General features: G+C 41.4%; 1 protein-coding gene across 1 annotated transcript in view; it reads left to right on the top strand.

The window, feature by feature from the left end:
- The first annotated feature begins 1,618 nt into the window (after nt 1–1,618).
- LOC140482608 (5-hydroxytryptamine receptor 1E) overlaps nt 1,619–21,333 on the top strand; it is a 74,927-nt gene continuing 55,212 nt past the window's right edge. Inside the window, exon 1 of the mRNA XM_072580126.1 lies at nt 1,619–2,065. The gene's annotated coding sequence lies outside the window, so the exon portion shown is untranslated. The remainder of the gene's footprint in view (nt 2,066–21,333) is intronic.

Raw genomic sequence — 21,333 nt, 5'->3', positions numbered from 1 at the left:
CATGGGAGACTGATTAGCAAGGTTAGATCGCACGGAATCAAGGGAGAACTAGCCATTTGGATATAGAACTGGCTCAAAAGTAGAAGGTGGCGGTAGAGGGTTGTTTTTCAGACTGGAGGCCTGTGACCAGTGGAGTGCTACAAGAATCGGTGCTGGGTCCTCTACATTTTGTCATTTATATAGATGTTTTGGACGCGAGCATAAGAGATACAGTTAGTAAGTTTGCAGATGACACCAAAATTGGAGGTGTAGTGGACAGCAAAGAGAGGTTACAACAGGATCTTAACCAGATGGGCCAATGTGCTGAGAAGCGGCAGATGGAGTTTAATTCAGATAAATGAGAGTTGCTGCATTTTGGGAAAGCAAATCTTAGCAGGACTTGTACACTTAATGGTAAGGTCCTAGGTTGTGTTGCTGAACAATGAGACCTTGGAGTGCAGGTTCATAGCTCCTTGAAAGTGGAGTCGCAGGTAGATAGGATAGTGAAGAAGGCATTTGGTATGCTTTCCTTTATTGGTCAGAGCATTGTTGCGGCTAAACGGGACATTGGTTAGGCCACTGTTGGAATATTGCTTGCAATTCTGGTCTCCTTACTATCAGAATGATATTGTGAAACTTGAAAGGGTTCAGAAAAGATTTACAAGGATGTTGCCAGGGTTGGAGGCTTTGAGCTATGGGGAGAGGCTGAATAGGCTGGGGCTATTTTCCCTGGAGTGTCGGAGGCTGAGGGGTGACTTTATAGAGGTTTACAAAATTATGAGGGGCATGGATAGGATAAATAGACAAAGTCTTTTCCCTGTGGTGGGGGAGTCCAGAACTAGAGGGCATAGGTTTAGGGTGAGAGGGGAAAGATATAAAAGAGACCTAAGGGGCAACTTTTTCACGCAGAGGGTGGTACGTGTATTGAATGAGCTGCCAGAGGAAGTAGTGGAGGCTGGTACAGTTGCAACATTTAAAAGGCATTTGGATGGGTATATGAATAGGAAGGTTTGGAGAGATATGGACCGGGTGCTGGCAGGTGGGACTAGATCAGGTTGGGATATCTGGTAGGCATGGATGGGTTGGACCGAAGAGTCTGTTTCTATGCTGTACATCTCTATGACTCTAAATCAAAGTATTTAGATTTTTGCATATTAGTGACTAAAACATAAGCAAGAGAATGGTGTTACATTTGGGCTTTGCTGCCTATGTGTCAAAGTGCAGCAGATCAACTAGAACTGTTCGGAAATGATAGGTATAAATTATATCATACTGCTTCTTGTCCTTCACAATTGTTCTATTACACCCCAGGTCCCCAAGAGGAAAGTTGATGAAGTTTCATCAAACTAATCTTTCGCAAAACGACCCATTCAGCACCCTCAGCTATTTCTAGATGTTTAGAACGTTACATATTGACAGTGAATGGCAGAATCGTACGGAACTGCCTTTATGAATGTATGAACTGAATCTCACGGCATCAATTCCCTATCCGTCCTATGTGGTGAAGCCGGCAGAGAAGTTTGAAACTGTAGTACAGGCAGCGAGCCGCCCTTTTCTCGGTGCTCCCCCTGGTGTTCTGCAGATGGCTGAGGAGATGCATTCATTTACTGGTTCCTTCTGGAAAACTGCAGCAGTTTACTCCAGCATCCAAGCTCATCAGCTCTCGTCCCTAATCTTCCCAGCTCGGTGAGGATTTTGGTCGCTGTGCCACAAGCACACGCACACACATATTTTTCTACATATGTCCACAAACTAAGAACGTGCTAATGAATGTAAATGTCAGTCTCCCATCACAGTCCTATTGTTGTTAAGACTGAGTGAAGGTCTCCAAGCTGAACAGCGCTTCGACCTGAGCCGGAGATGTTACACGGGGAAGGAGGTTGCAGTTTACGAGAGGAAATGTTTCGTTTGCGGTTAGAAGTTGACGAAAGGGTATCTAGTGAAAGGTTAGGAAGTCCAACACCGAATCTTGACATATTTGTCTGCAGCTGGTAGGATCTTTCCTCTGATTCCTGATTCCGGGCAATGAACCACAATTCAAGGTGACAAGAACTAACTGGAGACTGAAGCCGTGCCAGGTGGTGAGGTATGTGCAGATTTTATTTTTTAAATTATCTTTCAACGAATTAATTCGATTTTTCAGTGATATTTTGATAATGTTTAGCAATCGGAATTTAGCTCCTTGCCTAGGAGTTTATTTTTGCAAATCAAGTTGCATTTGACGTTATTGGTGTCTGGAATATCCTTGATCCCCAGTTAACACTCCAGGCGCCCCCACCCAACACACATTGTATTTTTGACATACAGTTGATTCTTAGAAAAATCTGCTGATGTATGGGAATTGATTGAGAAAATTCCACCGGAGCTCTGATCTGAATTTGTATTGTGACCTTGACTGAGAGCTGTCAGGAGAAATAAAAATTCCTCGAGACTGATCTTTGAGGGATACGGGCGGCTGATTCAGAATGCAATCAGGGAACAACTTCATCTTTGCTTACCTTCATAAAGAAAAGCCTACTTACCTACTTCCATGAACACTGTTCCTGTGCTTTTAATTTGAGCCGCAAGCTAAGGACGGTAAGGACGAGGGTGCCTCGTTTCAGTGGATATTTACTGAGGGGATCTTTTTTGGAGTGGGGTTCTGTGAATGAGCGACAGGTCGCGCTGAATGAAAGAAAAATCAAGTGCCAGTCCAGTACTTCGTTTTAAATGATCATTACAGCTATTCAGGGACACATGACAGATTCACCATCCACCACCTGCACCCAGTTGAAATTCAAACGATAACGCAGACGAACGCGGAACCAGAGAAAAATTCAAAAGAAATGTGAATATCAATTAGGAAAAGATGCAGGGAAAAAAGGATATTTATTCAGAATATTCATTAATATACACTGACCTTGGAAGAGCAGTATTTCGTTAAGTGCAGCATCATATCTCTGTCAATTCAACTCGTTTGAAGACTGAGGGATGGGTTGTTGGAGTTTAGTCAGTTCTCTCTTGGTTGGAGCTCTTGAACAATGACATTAAGGTCATTGGCAGCTTGGATTCCACTGTCTGAAGAGGCGCGTTTAAAAAATATGCGGTCGGCAGTGTGATGAAGGAGCTTTGCGTGAACTCTGTTGTACTTGTCAAATGAAATATATTCAGACGAAAAAGAATAATTCGGAACACCAGATGTCATTTTGGAAGTGAATTGAATTGACCTGGTAATGGGGGCCCCTTCAAGGTAAATATTCCAGAGCATTTTTTTAAAAATTTGGCTTGTAAAGCTATTTAAGCTGAGTTGTAAAGCCCTCCAAATAACTTCATGTGTGAAAATGTTGCCTCCAAGTTTGGGAAATTTTGGCGTTATCCTTGGCGAAGCTATGAGAAGCAAGTCCACAGATAAAAATCTTGTCTCTAATATTTCTCATGATTATCTCCCTAACAATTGTTTTATTCTTTCATGACCAATGTAAACATTTAAAATGTGTTGATTGTTGTATTTATTTTAATGATATTTTCCAAACTAGAATAATGTACTTTATGTAACAAAGAAGATAAGTATTATACAAAAATGAAGCTAATTTAACAGTATAGTGATAATTTATAGCAATTACCAGACGTCAGAGTATTGAGTATAGGAGTTGGGAGGTCATGTTGTGGTTGCACAGGATATTGCTTAGGCCACTTTTGGAATACTGCAAGCAATTCTGGTCTCCTTCCTATCGGAAGAATGCTGCAAAACTTGAAAGGGTACAGGAAAGATTTACAAGGGTGTTGTCAGGGTTGGAGGATTTGAGCTATAGGGAGAGGATGAATAGGCTGGGCCTGTTTTCTCTGGAGCATTGGAGACTAAGAGGTGACCTTATAGAGGTGTATAAAATCATGAGGGTCATGGATAGGGTAAATAGAGAAAGTCTTTTCCCTCGGGTGGGGAGTCTATAACTAGAGGGCATAGGTTTAGGGTGAAGGGAAAAGATTTAAAAGGCCCCTAAGGGGCAACTCTTTTACACAGAGGGTGGTACATGTATGGAATGAGCTGCCAGAGGAAGTGGTGGAGGCTGATACAATTGCAACATTTAAAAGGCATCTGGATGGGTATATGATTAGGAAGGGTTTAGAGGGATATGGGCCAAGTGCTGGCAAATGGGACGAGATTAGGTTAGGATATCTGGTTGGCATGGATGAGTTGGACCGAAGGGTCTGTTTCCATGCTGTACATCTCTATGACTATGACTCTAAGTCATCACCCTAGACTTATTAACAAATGGATGGAATGTGTTTTTAAAAATCCAGTTATCTGTTCCATTATTCTGGATGTTCCTGGCATTGAAGTAGACACACTTCAAACCACCTTCCTGCCTGCCAGTACTCTCCTGTGACCTTGAAACCTTATTCATGACCTCACTACTCTCAACCTCCTGTACCCTGGAGCTACAATTCTGGTTCCCATCCCCCTGCTGAATTAGTTTCAAGAAGAAAGGAGGAAAGTTATGCATGGAGTCGGAGAAAATGGGTAGGATTCTTAACGAGTATTTTGCATCGGTATTCACCGAGGAGAAGGACATGATGGATGTTGAGACTCGGGATCGATGTCTGACTACTCTAGGTCAAGTTGGCATAAGGTGGAAGAAAGTGTTGGGTATTCTAAAAGGCATTAAGGTGGACAAGTCCCCAGGTCCAGATGGGATCTGTCCCGGGTTACTGAGGGAAGCGAGAGAGAAAGTAGCTGGGGCCTTAATAGACATCTTTGAAGCATCTTTGAACGTGGGTGAAGTCCCAGATGACTGGAGAATTGTTAATGTTGTCCCCTTGTTTAAGAAGGGTAGCAGGGATAATCCAGGTAATTACAGACCGGTGAGCCTGATGTCAGTAGTAGGGAAGCTGCTGGAGAAGATACTAAGGGATAGGATCTATTTACATTTGGAAGAAAATAGACTTATCATTGATAGGCAACATGGTTTTGTGCAGGGGAGATCATGTCTTACCAACATAATAGAATTCTTATGGGAAGTGACAAAGTTGATTGATGAAGGAAGGGCTGTGGATGTCATATACATGGACTTCAGTAAGGCATTTGATAAGGTTCTCCATGGTAGGCTGACAGAGAAAGTGAAGTTGCATGAGATTCAGGGTGTACTAACTAGATGGATAAAGATCTGGACGGGCAGCAGGAGACAGAAGGTATAGTGGAAGGAAGCTTCTTATAATGGAGAACTGTGACCAGTAGTGTTCCACGGGGCTGGTGTTGGGACCACTGTTGTTTGTGTTATACATAAATGATCTGGAGGAAGGTATAGATGGTCTGATTTGTAAGTTTGCAGATGGCACTAAGATTAGTGGAGTAGCAGATAGTAAAGTCAGAGAATGCAGCAGAATTATAGATAGATTGGAGAGTTGGGCAGAGAAATGGCAGATGGAATTCAATCTGGGCAAATGCAAGATGATGCATTTTGGGAGATTCCAATTCAAGAGTGAACTATACGGTAAATGGAAAAGCCCTGGGGAAAATTGATGGACAGAGAGATTTGGGTGTTCAGGTCCATTTTATCCTGAAAGTGGCAACGCAGGTCAGTAGAGTGGTCAAGAAGGTATACGGCATGCTTTCCTTCATTAGACAGGGTATTGAGTGCAAGAGTTGGTAGGTCATGTTACAGTTGTACAGGACTTTGGTTTGGCCACATTTGGAATACTGCATATATTTCTGGTTGTCTCATTACCAAAAGGATGTGAATGCTTTGGAGAGGGTGCAGAGGAAATTCACTAGGATGTTGCCTGGTATAGAGGGTGCTAGCTATGAAGAGAGGTTGAGTAGATTTCTTCCTCCAAGTTATTAACATACATTGCAAACTGATGTGGTCCCATCACTGATCCCTGTGGAACCCCACTGGTCATAGTATGCCAATCTGAAAAAGAACCCCTAATTGCCACTCACTGTTTCTTACCCATTAGCCAACGTCTCCATCAATGCTAATAAACTCTAACACCGAAGGCTCTTATCTCATGACTTAACCTTTGAGGTACCTTGTCATTAGGTCATGCTGACTCTGCTCGATTAGATTATGATTTTCTAAATGTTCTGCGATTAGTTCCTTAATAATTAATTCCAATACATTTCCAACAATAGGTATTAGGCTAACCCTAACCCTACTATTACATGCTTTTTCCCCACACTCTTTTTAAATAGGGATGTTATATTAACAGTTTTTCAATCCTCTGGTACTTTCCCAGAATCTAACAATTTTTGGAAAATGACAAACAATGCATCCACTGTCTCTGTAGCTTCCTTTTTTTAGGATCCTAGGATACAAGCCATCAGGGACAGGGGCCTTATTTGCCTTTAACCTCATTAGTTTGTCCAATACCACATTTCTAGTAATAATGGTAGTATTTAATTTCTCATCCATATTCTTTTGCATTAATGAGATATTCAAAATATATTTTACCATAAAGAATGATGCAAATATTTGTTTTACTCCTCTGTCATTTCCTTGTTCCCCAAAGCGTTTCCCCAGATTCATTTTCTAATGTCAAAAAATGACATCTTCCATGCCTGAAAATTGACTTTGGTTATCCTGCTAGCACCTCCAAATTTCACCTCTATCCATTGTTGGTAGGAAAACCAATTAGAAGAGTTGCCCTGTCTTCTGAGCAAAGCAAACTTAATTTTAATGCTTCTTGTGGGCACAATTAATTTAGAGTAGAGTATGCCTTCCTAAATACATTGAAAAAAAAATTGTCACATGCATGGGAGAGTTGACAAATGCTATGAAACTAGATATGAGTGTTGATGATTGAAATTTGAAAGTAAGGCTTGGAATTATTCCTTTAAGAGTGATAGAGTTGGCTATCCTTCTCTGCTGTTACATAAGCAATTTACACAGACACAGTGTAACAGTGAAGTCAATGGTCCAAACACTAATTGAGGAAATGAGGAACATTTTGTATTGAGATTTAATTCTTCAACCATTTGTTCAGAGATTTTTCCCCAAGATATTTGGTTTAAAAAAGTGTGCAGAATATAATCAGAACTAAAACAAATTAATTAAAAGTGTTTGAGATATATTCACAATGGTGGCAGTAATAAGTGAATTTGGCGCCCATCTTGAATCACTATAACTTATGAAATTTAAATAAAAGCTTTTACTATGATTTCTAACATGAAATATTACATAAATCATGTGTAAGTGCTGTTTAATTAATGTCATCATATGAAATATGGTGTGCACACTCACAAAAGAAGAATTCTACAAATTACAATTGCTGTCCTTAAAACTAAGCCACAATGGAAAGATTATATTGAGTAGTATGGGATGACCTCGCTATAATTTGCAGGAATTATGTTCACCGTGTTATTGATTGAGAGTAGCAAGTATGTACAATGGGACCTTGATCCGATGGCCAGTGGGGCAAGGAATGACTGATGGAGTTTAATTTAAACAAATGTGAAGTGTTGCATTACGATAAGGCAAACCAGGGCAGGACTTATGCATTAAATGGGAGGGCCTGGAGAATGTTGCAGAACAAATATGCAGCTACAACTTTCCTTGAAAGTGGAGTTACAAGTAGACAGGATGGTGAAGAAGGCATTTGGCACTATTGCCTTTATTGGTCAGAACATTGAATATAGAGTTGGAATGTCATGTTGCAGCTGTGCAGAAAATTAGTGAGACCACTTTTATAATATTGCAAAGATTTCTGGCCGCCCTTCTATCGGAATGAGGTTGTTAAATTTTGAGAGGGTGCAGAAAAGATTTACAAGGATGTTGCCGGGACATCTTGAGTTGAGATACAGGGAGAGGCTGAATAGGCTGTGGCATTTTTCCCTGTAGCTTTGGAAGCTAAGGGGTGACCTAATAGAGGTTTATAAAATCATTAGGGGCATGGATAAGGTGAATAACCATTATCTTTTCCCTAGGGTGGGGGAGTCCAAAACTACAGAGCGTAGGTTTAAGGTGAGAGGGCTATGATTTAAAAAGGATCTGAAGGGTAACGTTTTCACAGAGAGGATGGTGCATGTATGGAATGAGCTCCCAGAGAAAGTGGTGGAGACTGGAACAATTTTCGCATTTAAAAGGCATCTGGATGGGTAGATGAATAGGAAGGATTCGAGAGATATGGGCCAAATGCTGGGAAATGAGACAAGAGCAGATTGGAATTTCTGGTTAGGGCGAATGAGTTGGACTAAGGGGTCAGTTTCCATGCTGGATGACTCAATGTAGCTAAGAGAATGGGAGAATGTAGTAAGAACAAGCTGAAATTGCTAGCAGGTAACCATAGAAGTTATACTTTTATATTTTACAATGTCACTGAGTAAGCAAGCATTAAGTTTCAAGACTGATTTGGAATAAAATTTATGCTGTTCATCTCGTAACAATGGAGTAGATTTCCTTTGTCAGGTAGCTATTAGGGCAGCATCATAGGAGCAGTGCTCTGAATGCTTGTACTTCCAAATAAACTTATTGGACTATAACCTGGTGTTGTGTGACTTTTAACTTTATAGTTTAAGTAAGCATCCCTATTTTTATATTCCATTTCCTTTGAAATAAAGATGAACATGACTGACTAAACTTGGTTGCAAGCTTTTTGTGTTTCATGATCTAAGACCTCCAAAGTTCTTCTTGCTGCAGTTTTCTGCAATCTTTCTCCATTTATATAATAGTCAGCTCTCCTGTTCATCCTGAAGTGCATAACCTCACATTTTCTGACATTATATTCCATCTGTCTAGTTTTTGCCTATTCAATTAAGTTATATATTTCCCTATGCAGACCATTGTGTTATCCTCACTGTTTGCCTTCTCACTTGTGTCTGTGTCATTCACAAACTTGGTGATTGGTACATTCATCTCATTCAACCAAGTCATTAACATATAGTGTAATTAATTGTAGTGCCAGCACTGATCCCTGTGATGTTACACTAATTACAAGTTTCAGACCTATCCCAACTCTCTGTCTCCTATTAGTTAGCTAATCTCTGTGCATGCTAATATTCTACCCCAAACACCATGGATTCTTATCTTACTAAGCATCCTTATTAGATTAGATTACTTACAGTGTGGAAACAAGCCCTTCGGCCCAACAAGTCCACACCAACCCACCACCCATTCCCCTAAATTTACCCCTTCACCTAACACTATTGACAATTTAGCATGGCCAATTCACCTGACCTGCACAATTTTTGGACAGTGGGAGGGAACTGGAGCACCTGGAGGAAACCCACGCAGACACGGGGAGAATGTGCAAACTCCACACAGTCAGTCGCCTGAGACACTCTACTATTTACAGCCCTCCAATCCACAAGCACTATTACCTTCCACTATTACCTTCTGCATCCTACCAACAAGCCAAGTTTGCCAGCACCCCTTGAATTCCATTTGATCTAACCTTCCAGAGTAGCCTACCATGTGGAACCTTATCAAAGACCTCTGTTGCTAAATTGTAAAATTCACCCAATCCGCAAGCTTGCTGCTTTTTCTGGCAATTTTATAAGTCTTTTTAGATCTAATAGTATTTCATTCTAGAGCTTTCCCAATCCTCTCATATGCTACTAATCTTTGTCCTAATGTATGTTTTTTTTTTCTTTCAATTTGATACTATCCTTAACTTCTTTGGTTAACCATCAACATTATATCCCTTTTCTAAAATCTTCATTCCTCCCTGGATATAACTTTGCTGTATTTCATATACATTTAATGTACTTGTTCCATTTTATACTAACAAAACTGCTCACCAACCTTCCCTTCCTGCCTTTCTGTTCAAAAGGTCATATCTCTCTGAATATTGAGTTCCCTCTTCGTTCACCTTGTAGTCATGTTCAGTAATAGCTAAAGGTTCATACCCATTGATGTATATTTGTGCCCTGAATTCATTTATTGTGTTCTGAATCCGATACATATTTAAGCAAAGAATTATTAATTTTATGTTTTTTACCTTTCTTCCCCAATTGTGTCTGTTTGTCAGCAATCCTGGAATGTTTTAGTTGCAAACTCACGCATATGCAAATAAAAATGAAGTAATAGTTTAAAAATATAATGCTTACGCATAAAGTTATGTGATGATTATGGAATGCAGCAAACAGAACAATCATTCTGCTCTGTCAAAGGCTTAATTTCTCAGAGACTCTCCACCGAGTATCTAAAGTGACATCAGGAACCTGGATCGATAATTCCCACCTTCACTGCAAACAGATCCTATTTTCATCAGGAAGAAAGCCGAAGTGACTCAGCAAGGCTATTTGAAGTCTTTCCTGATGAAGCAAGGATATTATACAGAATGTTTGAGTTAAGAGTAACATCTATGGGACTCAAACTGTTAAGTGATTTTGATACCCTGCTATTTAAATTTTGGATAAAAAAGTTATGGACCAGACCAAACTCCCTCAAAATATTAAGATAGTCAAGACCCTAACTACTTCCTATTTTAAAGTTGTTGAATTCCAGATGCAACTCGATTGGTCAAGCTACTGGATTTAGAGGAAAATACACTTCATTCATCCACTATAGTTAAATGACACAAAAGAAAGAGGAATTGGAATAACTTAACAGAATAATAATTACAATAACTATTACTAATTAACTGTTCCAATATAGTAAGATCCCATAATTACACTCTTGGCAAAATGCAGATTGTTTCATATGTAACACCAGTAGGCCAGGCGAAAAAAAAGTCAAGAAAATTGTGAGAGAGTGTAGCAGCTGGGCGAGATTTACTGTAGCTTCCGACCCTGCTGAGACACTGACAGCAACTGCAGAAAACTAAAGCTAAAAATCTTGGTTCTGTGGGAGCTTAACCACACCCATTCAGGCTGCTTCTATTGTTCCAACTTAAAATAAAACCAAGGGTTTACAAGCTGTTAACTCTAGCGACTCTGGTAGACTGTTCATCACCTTTGCCTTAAAACCTCTCTTTAAAATAAGCCAGGACAAAATACAACTCTTAAAGCCATAGTATTGTCACAAAATTTAATAGCTCAGATCTTCTGACAGATTATTGTCACAGCAACGTAGATAGGCATTGCATAGCAGGACCATGTAGAAATCCCAAACACAGCAACAAACTCTGTAAGAATTGTCCAGAAAGTTGAAAGTTGTAGAAGGCTATTACTCAGCATTCAGACAAATACAAAGAAGACCCAAAGCTGAATTGAAGCTGAAAACCTGGGAGGGATGATTGAATTATCTTATCAGTTACCCAAAGAAATGAGAGGAATTAAAACCTAATTATACTAATTCCTGGATAACCCATTATCATCAGCAATCACTTGCTAATAAGCATGATTGTTCACCTAGGAAAATGATTGAGCATGGATTTTGAGGGTTCTTGTGCGGCTGATGAGCCCAATCTTAGAGTGACACATCTGACCAAATATTTAGCAACTGTTTCCAGGAAATGGAACTGTCCTCGGTTTTGAGACTGCTGCCATTCCTTTGTCTGGTTCCTTCACCATATGTCTTTTGCCATTGGTTATTCTCAAAGAATTATATCCCTTCATAAATGAGTTTCCTCAAAGTTGGCTTCTTCTGAGCAAAAGCCTACCATGCATTGATATTTATGTTACATTTTTTAGGGTAGCCTTCAGGGGTTCTTTGAAATGCTTCTTTTGTTTTCCTCTCATTTGCATGCCTTCCTTGAGCTGGGTGAACAGAACTTGCTTTGGAAGTCATATCTCAGGCCTTTTTTATTCATTTGTGGGGTGTAGGCATTCTGGCTGGACAGCATTTAATTTCCATCCCTAATTTCCCTGAGAAGGTGGTGATGAACTGCCTTCTTGAACCGTTGCTGTGGGTTGATTCGCAGTGCAGTTTGATAGGTAATCCAGGATTTTAACCCATTGACAGTGAAGGAATGTCTATATATTTCCAAGTCAGGATGGTGATTGGCTTGGAGGGGAACTTGCAGATGATGATGTTCCCATGTATCTGCTGCCTTTGTCCTTCTAGGTGAAAATAGTCATGGCTTTGGAAGGTGTTGTCTGAGGTTCTTTGGTGAATTTCTGCATTGCATCTTGTAGATAATACACACTGTTGTTATTGAGTATCAGTGATGGAGGGAGTGGATATTTGTGGATGTGGGGCCAATCAAGCAGGCTGTTTTGTCCTGGATAGTATCTAACTTCTTGAGTGTTGTTGGAACTGCACCCATCCATGCAAGTGGGGAGTATTCCATCATATACCTGACTTGTACCTTGTAGATGATGGACAGCCTTTTAGGAGTCAGGAGGTGAGTTACTCGCTGCAGTATTCCTAGCCTCTGATCTGCTCTTCTACACTGTATTTATGTGGCGGGTCCAGTTGAATTTCTGATCAATGGTAACCCCTTGGATGGTGATAATGGGGGATTCAGTGATGGTAACGGAGGCTGAGAGTTACACCATCAGGGCTGAGAGGTGGCAAATGGAGTTCAATGCGGATAAGTGTGAGGTGATTCACTTTGGGAAGAATAACAGGAAGGCAGAATACTGGATTAATGGAAAGATTCTTGGTAGTATGAATGTGCAGAGGGATCTTGGTGTCCATGTACATAGATCCCTGAAAGTTACCACCCAGGTTGATAGTGCTATTAATAAGGCTTGATTGGTAGAGGAATTGAGTTGATTGGATTGAATTAGATTAGTTTTCCTACAGTGTGGAAACAGGCCCTTCGCCCCCTTTGACTAATGCATCAAACATTATGGGCAATTTAGCATGGCCAATTCACTTGACCTGCACATCTTTGGACTGTGGGAGGAAACCGGAGCACCCGGAGGAAACCCACACAGACACTGGGAGAATGTGCAAACTCCACTCAAGGCTGGAATCGAACCTGAGACCCTGGTGCTGTGCTAACCACTGAGCCACCTGAAACTGCAGTTTCAGAGCTATGATATCATGCTGCAATTACACAAAACGCTAGTGTGGCCTCACTTGGAATATTATGTATAGTTCTGTTTGCCCCATTACAGGAAGGATGTGGAAGTATTGGAAAAGGTGCAGAGGAGATTTAACAGGATGTTGCCTGGTCTGGAGAGAAGGTTTTATAAGGAAAGGCTGAGGGACTTGGGTCTGTTCTCATTGGAGAGAAGAAGGTTGAGAGGAGTTAGTAGAGACATACAAGATGATCAGAGGATTAGATGGGTAGATAGTGTAAGTCTTTTTCCTAGAATGATAATGTCAGCTTGTATGAAGGGGCATTGCTGCAAATTGAGGGGTGTTAGATTTAAGACAGATGTCAGAGGCAGGTTGTTTATTCAGAGAGTGGTAAGGGCATAGAATGCCCTGCTGCCAATGTAGTTAACGTAGCCACATTAGGGGCATTTAAACAGTCCTTGGATAAGCATGTGGATGATGATAGGATAGTATAAGGGAGTGGGCTTAGATCAGTACACATGTTGGCACAACATCAAGGGCCAAAGGGCCTGTTCTGCACTGTATTGTTCTATGTGTTATGCATGTCAAGGGGGTAGTATTTAGATTGTTTCTTATTGGTGATGGTCATGGCCTGACATTTGTGTGGCACGAATGTTACCTGCCACTTGTCAGCACAAGCCTGGCTATTGTCCAGATCTTGTTACATTTAAACTTGGGCTGCTTCAGTATCTGAGGAGTCACGAGTGGTGCTGAACAAACCTTATAGTTCACTTGGGGAGTTTACAGCCCAATAGCCTCAATATTGACTTCACCAGCATCAAAGTCCCTCCACCCCCAGCCTTATTCCATGCCAGCCATTCTCCTCCTCCTCACCTAACCTGTCCATCTTCCTACTAACCCATCTGCTCCAGTCACAATAACCCCTACCTGCATCCACCTAGCATCATCTGTCCTACCCTTCCCCTAGCCCCACCTACCTCCCTCTATTTATTTATAGGTTCTGCACCCTCCACATGCCCCATCTTGACAAAGAGCTGAAACATTGACTTTCCTTCACCTCAAATTCTGTCTGACCTGCTGTGCTTTTCCAGCTTCACATCTATTGACTCTCACTTCCAGCATCTGCAGTCCTTATCATCGCCAAGTTGATGTAATTGGCTAGGTTGGATTCATTCTGCTGTTTATATACAGAGGGACCTCAATTATTCAAACGAGATGGGCAGGCACTATTTTGTTGAGATAATTGTTTATTCGGTTAATCGATTCAATGCCTCACCTCTGGAGCTTGGAGTTTTCTGAAATTTTTTTTCCCTCTGTCTGCCTTGCTCCATATCTGCCTCAGGGTTTGTTTCTGAGCAGACACACACTTGTGTGTAAAGGAACTGCAGCATTACTCAAGCCTCACCCCCACCCCAATCGGTTCAATGGGAGTGACACAGTGAGTATTTGCTAAGTCCTCTCGCCGTTCAGAAGACTAGGCAGCAGCACATTGCATGCGAGTCCCGGCCCTGCCGTGTGCCCCCACCACCCACCCCCTGTGCACCACTACCCCCCATGCATCCCGTCCTCCCCATGCAACACCCCCAACCCCATCCACTCTGCTCCCTGTCCAACTGCATCCCGACAATGTCAATCAGAACTGAGCTTCAAAAAACGTTACAATCGATGATCAATGCTGTACCCAGATCTCTTATTAAAACCAGGTGTCAGTGAGATTCTGCCTGTACCATGCCCATCTGTTATGAACCAGGCCAGAACCCCTCAAAATATTTTAAGAAGGTAGCCCACACCCTATATTTTTCTTATTTTTAAGGCAGATGTGAAGCAGGTATTTCACGTGTGATGCAGCTGGTCAAAATACTCGGCAAAACAGAATTTATTTAAACATTGCAGTTGAAATACAAACAAAAGAAAACAGAATTTAGAATAACTTAACTACTAGAAAGCTTAACTGACTTGATACAACAACTTAACTGAGGAACTGTTCCAATTCCCATAACATCCCATAAACACTCCCCTTGGCAAAAGGTAAATTCAAACATAGGTTCTTACAGGCAGAAGAGATTTCAGAGAGACAAGCCAGTGAAGAGTCATCTGCTGAAACATGGAACCTGTATGCACTGTAGCAGCTTCTGCTACAGCTATCAGCAGCTTCTCTGCTACAACTAAACCAAACTAGAAAACACCTGAACTGAGAGAACTGGCCACTGCCTTGCCATTGTTAAATTTGTTGGACTGTAACCTGATGTCATGTGATTTTTGATATTGTTAAACTGGGCATTTCCAGACATTTTGACACCTCTGCCTATACGACCGCTCTTTAAAAAAGCCAAGAACAAATAACCTTGAAGTGATAGCAGCATCAGACTTCCTCCCATAAAAGAAATTCTTCAGTATACAAAGATGATTTCATTTTAAATCCCTTAGTCTTACCCCATTGGTAATTACAATACATATGCTTTACATTGATTATAACCATGCAAACATATACATAGAACACAGAAAAGTACAGCACAGAACAGGCCCTTTGGCCCACAATGTTGTGCTGAGATTTAAACCTAATGTAAAATATAGTAACTTACCCTACATACCCCTCAACTCACTGCTATCCATGTGCATGTCCAGCAGTCGCTTAAATGTCCCCAATGATTCTGCTTCCACCACCACAGCTGGCAACGCATTCCATGCGTTCACAACTCTGTGTAAAGAACCTACCTCTGATGTATCCTTTATACTTTCCCCCTAATATCTTCAAACTATGACTTCTCGTACCAGTCAATCCTGCCCTGGGGAAAAGTCCCTGGCTATTGATTCTATCTAGTCCTCTTATTATTTTGTACACCTCGATCAGGTCTCCTCTCTTCCTCCTTCTCTCCAGAGAGAAAAGTCCGAGCTTATTCAACCTTTCTTCATAAGACAAGCCTCCAGTCCAGGCAGCATCCTGGTAAACCTTCTTTGCACCCTCTCCAAAGCCTCTGTATCTTTCCTATAGTAGAGCGACCAGAACTGGACACAATATTCCAAGTGTGGTCTCACCAGGGACTTGTGGAGCTGCAGCAAAACCTTGTGGCTCTTAAACTCGATCCCCCTGTTAATGAAAGCCAAAACACCATATGCTTTCTTAACAACCCTATCCACTTGGGTGGCGACTTTGAAGGAGCTAAGTACTTGTACACCTCTGTTCTTCCACACTGCCAAGAATCCTGTCTTTAATCCTATATTCAACATTCGAGTTCGACCTTTCAAAATGCATCACTTCACATTTATCCAGGTTGAACTCCACCTGCCATTTCTCAGCCCAGCTCTGCATCCTGTCCATGTTGTGCTGCAGCCTTCAGTAGCCCTCTATACTATCGACGACACCTCCAACCTTAGTGTCATCTGCAAATTTAGTAACCCACCCCTCAACCTCATCATCCAAGTCATTTATAAAAACTACACAGAGCAAAGGCCCAAGAACAGAGCCCTGCGGGACCCCACTCAACACTGTCCTCCAGGCAGAATACTTCCCATCTACAACCACTCTCTGCCTTCTGTCAGCCAGCCAATTCTGAACCCAGACAGCCAAATCTCCCTGTATCCCATACTTCCTGACTTTATGAATGACTACTACTTTATGAATGAAATACTATTACATTCTATTTCAGTCCGTTAACTCTTGCCACCAAATGTCTCTGTTTTTCATCCACATCTCAACAATGTGTTGTCAATTACATTTTCTCGTCCTACCTCAAGTATAATTTTCAAATTGAATAGCTGCAATAATAAGCTCTATCTAAACAGTCTGGAATTTTTGTCCTTAAATTTCTCCAAAAACTTATGGTCACTATATATTATGTCAGACACATTACGGTCAACATAAATGTTGAAATATTATAACAAACAACAAGATCAAAATGTCTCCTTCTCAATTGTCAAATATTTTTGATGATGAATGTTCTATTTCCTTGAGAAATATTTGAAAGATCTTTTTTCTTCTCATCATCTTCCTATAGGAGTACAGCACCAACACCAAAATCACTGGCATCAATAGCCACTTTGAAAGGCTTTGTGTAATTAGGTGTGGCTAATAGTAGGGCAGTGGTTAACACAGCTTTCAGGCTGCCAAATGCCTTCTGACAGATGGCCATCCACTAAAATTTCCTGCATATCTTTAGAATTCGGTGGTTGGAGCAGCCACACTGCTAAAATTCATTACAAGTTTCTGATAAAACCCACTCAAACCCAGGAATCGTACTACCGCTCTTTTTGTTGATGATATGGGAAACTCCCCAATAAGTTTTGGTTTCATATTCCATGGGTGGGGCCTTCTGTCCATGTTTGATAACATGGCCCAGGAAGATGACTTGGGCTTTGGCGAATTCACTCTTGGCCAGGTTTAATCGCCAAGCCTGCCTCCCAAAGTTGATCAAATAATTCTGATAAATGCTGCAAATCTTTCTTCCATGTGTGTCAAAAAACCACCAGGTCGTTGCGTAATCTAGAAATGACTTTATTGCTTAGTCTTTGAAATGTAGGTGGTGCATTTTTCAGGCCAAATTGCATGACTTTAAGTTGATTTGGTCCATTCAGTGTTATGAAAGTGGAAATTGCCTTTGCTCTTTCTGATAAAGGTGCCTGCCAGTGTCCTTTGAGTAAGTCCAATTTAGAAATATAAGTTGCTTTTCCCACCTTCTCAATACAGTCTTCCAAACGTGGAATCAGATATGAATATGGCTGTGTAACTGCCTTGACCTTTCAGTAGTCTACACATAACCGTTGGGTACTGTTTGGTTTTGGCACCATTACTATGGGTGAGCTCCACTCACTTCAACTTTGATTATGCTGTCTCAGAGCAATCTCCTCCTGAACCTATGTCACTTACCACTCATGGCCTTTGAGTCCGACAACGCTAATCCCAAATTGGAATGATCAAATAAATCCCGACAAAAGCTTTCAATCTGTCATGGGCCAGGCCAGAACCCCTCAAAATATTTTGAGGAAGGAGCCCAAACCTTAAATATTACTTATTATAAAGGCAGATGTGAAATGGATATTCCAGGTACATTTCAGCTGGCCAAACCACTCAGCTTTAAGTCAAACAGAATTATTTAAAAACAATAGTTGAAACATGAACAAAAAAAAACAGAATTTAGAATAACAACTATTGGAAAGTTTAACTGATTTGATATAGCGACTTAACTGAAGAACTGTTCTAATTCCCATAACATCACATAAACACATCCCTTGGCAAAAGGTAAATTCAAACACAGGTTCTTACAGGCAGGAGACATTTCAGAGAAAGAAGCCAGTCAAGAATTATTTGCTGAAACATGGAACCTGTATGCACTGTAGCAGCTTCTGCTACAGCTATCAGCAGCTTTTCTGCTATCACTAAACCAAACTAGAAAAAACTTGAACTGGGAGAACTGGCCACTTTCCTGCCATTGTTAAACTAGACACTTCCACACATTTCACCACCTCTGCCTTCATGACCTCTCTTGAAAAAAACTCAAGGACAAAATAACCTTGTTAAATAACTATCTAAATAGGGAGAAAATTCATAAGTCTGAAGTGCAAAGAGACTTGGGAGTTACAGGAGAATGGGTTTGAGAAACAGATCAGCCATGATCGAATGGTGGAGCAGACCAGTTGGGCTGAGTGGCCTAATATCTGCTCCTATGTCTTATGGTCTTATGGTCTAAAGTGTCAGCATTATTGCACCATGTTCTTGTTCTCCTCAGAAGACGTCTCTTTGGCCAGTTCCTCTGCATTCAGGACATTGCCCATTGCATGCTCCGAAGTACAGCACACCAGGATCACATGAATCTTTTGTCCAGACTATACTGGAGGGCATACCCAGACTGATCTGAGCTGAAAAACCTCATTTTTAGCACCCCTATTATCTGATCTATCAAGGCCTTGGTTGAGGCATGCATGACATTAAATCTAACTCTGTATCACTCAGTAAATGGGTTGCACAATGTTGTTATGAGCCATGATACCCCAGTAAGGTAAAAACAATGACTGCAGATGCTGAAAATCAAATACTGGATTAGTGGTGCTGGAAGAGCATAGCAGTTCAGGCAGCATCCAATGAGCAGTGAAATCAACGTTTCGGGCAAAAGCCCTTCAGTAGCCAGGCCTGTAATGCACCTCTCTCCTCAAATGCACCAAGTGCTCGAGATGTGTTTCAGAATGTAGGAATCACGGCAGCTGCTAGAGTAGCAAGAATACACTACAGGAAGTGGTAACAAATCACCTGGGCATTAAGAGCTTGGAATACCTTCTTGTTGATGAATTCAACAGCATTGTGATACATGGGCCACATGTGTAGAGTGGATGGCACCCTGCATCTGGGGAATCGCAGTTATGTTTTTTGAATCCTACTACTAGGCTGCAGTACTGACATTGTCATAATGGAATGAAATAAACAAGTGTGACCTTGTACAGATGGTATCAGTTTCTGTCCTAATGCATTTAAGTCACAAATACGTTCAACAACGCAGTGACCTTCACAGCCATTGGGAGAGGATGGCCTCCCGCAGCTGCCTGTCTGAGGACCTGTTCCAGCATTCAGGCACTGTTCGATCACCATGTCCAGATCATATAGTGCCTGCATCAGCCCTGTACTTGCTTATCTCCAGGAAATGGATTTGTGGCCAGAAAACTATCTAACTCTTGCTCACTCCACACATCCTGAGAGGCCAGCAGCTGTGACCTCTCCCTTAACTGGGTGATCCTCATCTTCTGTGGTGACCTGCCAATGCTCCTGGACTTGCCATTGGTCCTGTTCCTCCTGCAGTTATTGTTGTCTTCTCACCTAAACAGCAAACAACATCCCACTTTGGTGGAAGATTGGGTACAGAAAGAGCAAATGAGTTTCTTAGGGGCAGTAATCAGGGGCATACTCTCTAGATGAGGGCTGAGCACAATTCAGCACCCAGTGAGATATGTCTGCACTGGGCATCCACATTCTGCTTCAGCACGTGCAATCACTGAAGGGGCTGTGCCAGCTGAGTAACCACCACATGTCAACCAAAAAAAGGGCCTGTCTGCAGCACAATTTTACCCTCCAAACCATACACCCACATCAAATGCTGAAGTTCACACTACATTGTGCTCAATGGTTGCACTTAACTTATTAAGTGAGGACTGGAATTTGGGTGTCTCACATAGAATTCTTGGAGGTGGAACTAATAGTCATTTGCCTTCTGCCAGAAGTAGCTTTTTATCCTTTACCATCATTGCTGCTAACTTCAGTATTATGGAGATGCCCAGGTTCAATTTTCAAGCACTCATGGCATGTTGCCTTTGAACAGCATCTGTCCCTGCAGCATTGTTAATCTGAATGCATATAAAACAGGCAATTCAATGATTGCAAATCCAAAGTAGCCGCTCTTTCCTAATGGCTGCTTCATGCTTTTCTTGTGACAAACATAGATCCTGCACTTTCAGCTATCAAACTGATGCTTGTTTTGCCCATCCTGAGTGTTGTTCTTTCCATTTGCAAATAGCACGTCACTTCTAGAGAAGGGAAAGTAAATCAGATGGCACTGCATACCATCAGCAACAGACCCCACTGGCTGCAAGGTACCACACACAGAGTCTGCACATCCCTGATAACCTCACATTATCCCAACAGCATATTTCAACCTATTCCCCAAGTAGGGAGACTCCCAATTGAACATCATCCACAACTGTTCTTTCTGCCCCGAACCCTGAAATTACACTTTTGTAATGCCCATTCTACTCCTCTACGCTCTCCTTGTAGAGACCACAGTGATGGTCACAATAAATCACACCATATATAAATATAGCCTGTCATGCTCTCTGTTGATGTTCTGAATTCTGCCCATTGAAGTTGAGTTTTCTACAGTATGTATGATCTAAATGTCTTGACTTCACCTCCCTTTCTGTCACTGATTCTCCCCACTGTCTCTACCACTTGTCACATTGAACCCTCCTGATAGGTCAATGGACAGACATCCAGGATTGCATTTGTCCCAGACCTCAATGAACAGTTCCTAGACACAACTGATCCAACCCCTGACTGACTGGTCAATAACAACAACATCATAATTCTTATCCCACTTTTCAGCACTTGGTCAATAGACTTGGATGCTTTGCAATCGCAGATATACATCTAAATATTTCTCAAATGCTGTAAAGGTTTCTGCCTCTACTATCCTTGCAGGCAGTGAGCTCCAGATTCGCACCACCCTCTAGGTGAAAAATTATTTCCTCACCTCCCTTCTAAACCTTCTGCTTCTTCCCTTCAATGGCCTCTGGTTATTGATTCCTCCACCATGGAGAAATGTTTCTTACCTTATCTAAGCCACCCATAATTTTATAAATCTTAATCATACACCCACATAGTTTCCTCTACTCCAAGGAAACCAATTCATGTCTATCTAATCTCTCCTCATACCTAAAACTCTTCATACATTCATCATATATCCCTTGCCTTGTTTTCCTGCCCAAGCACATTACCTCACAATTATCCAAACTGGATTCCCATTTGCCACTGATGGGCCTATCTGAC

The sequence above is a fragment of the Chiloscyllium punctatum genome, chromosome 11, assembly GCF_047496795.1.
Source record: "Chiloscyllium punctatum isolate Juve2018m chromosome 11, sChiPun1.3, whole genome shotgun sequence".
In the NCBI taxonomy this organism is placed as follows: domain Eukaryota; kingdom Metazoa; phylum Chordata; class Chondrichthyes; order Orectolobiformes; family Hemiscylliidae; genus Chiloscyllium; species Chiloscyllium punctatum.
The sequence above is the reverse complement of the archived record's forward strand: the minus strand, read 5'-3'. Positions and strand labels throughout refer to the sequence as shown.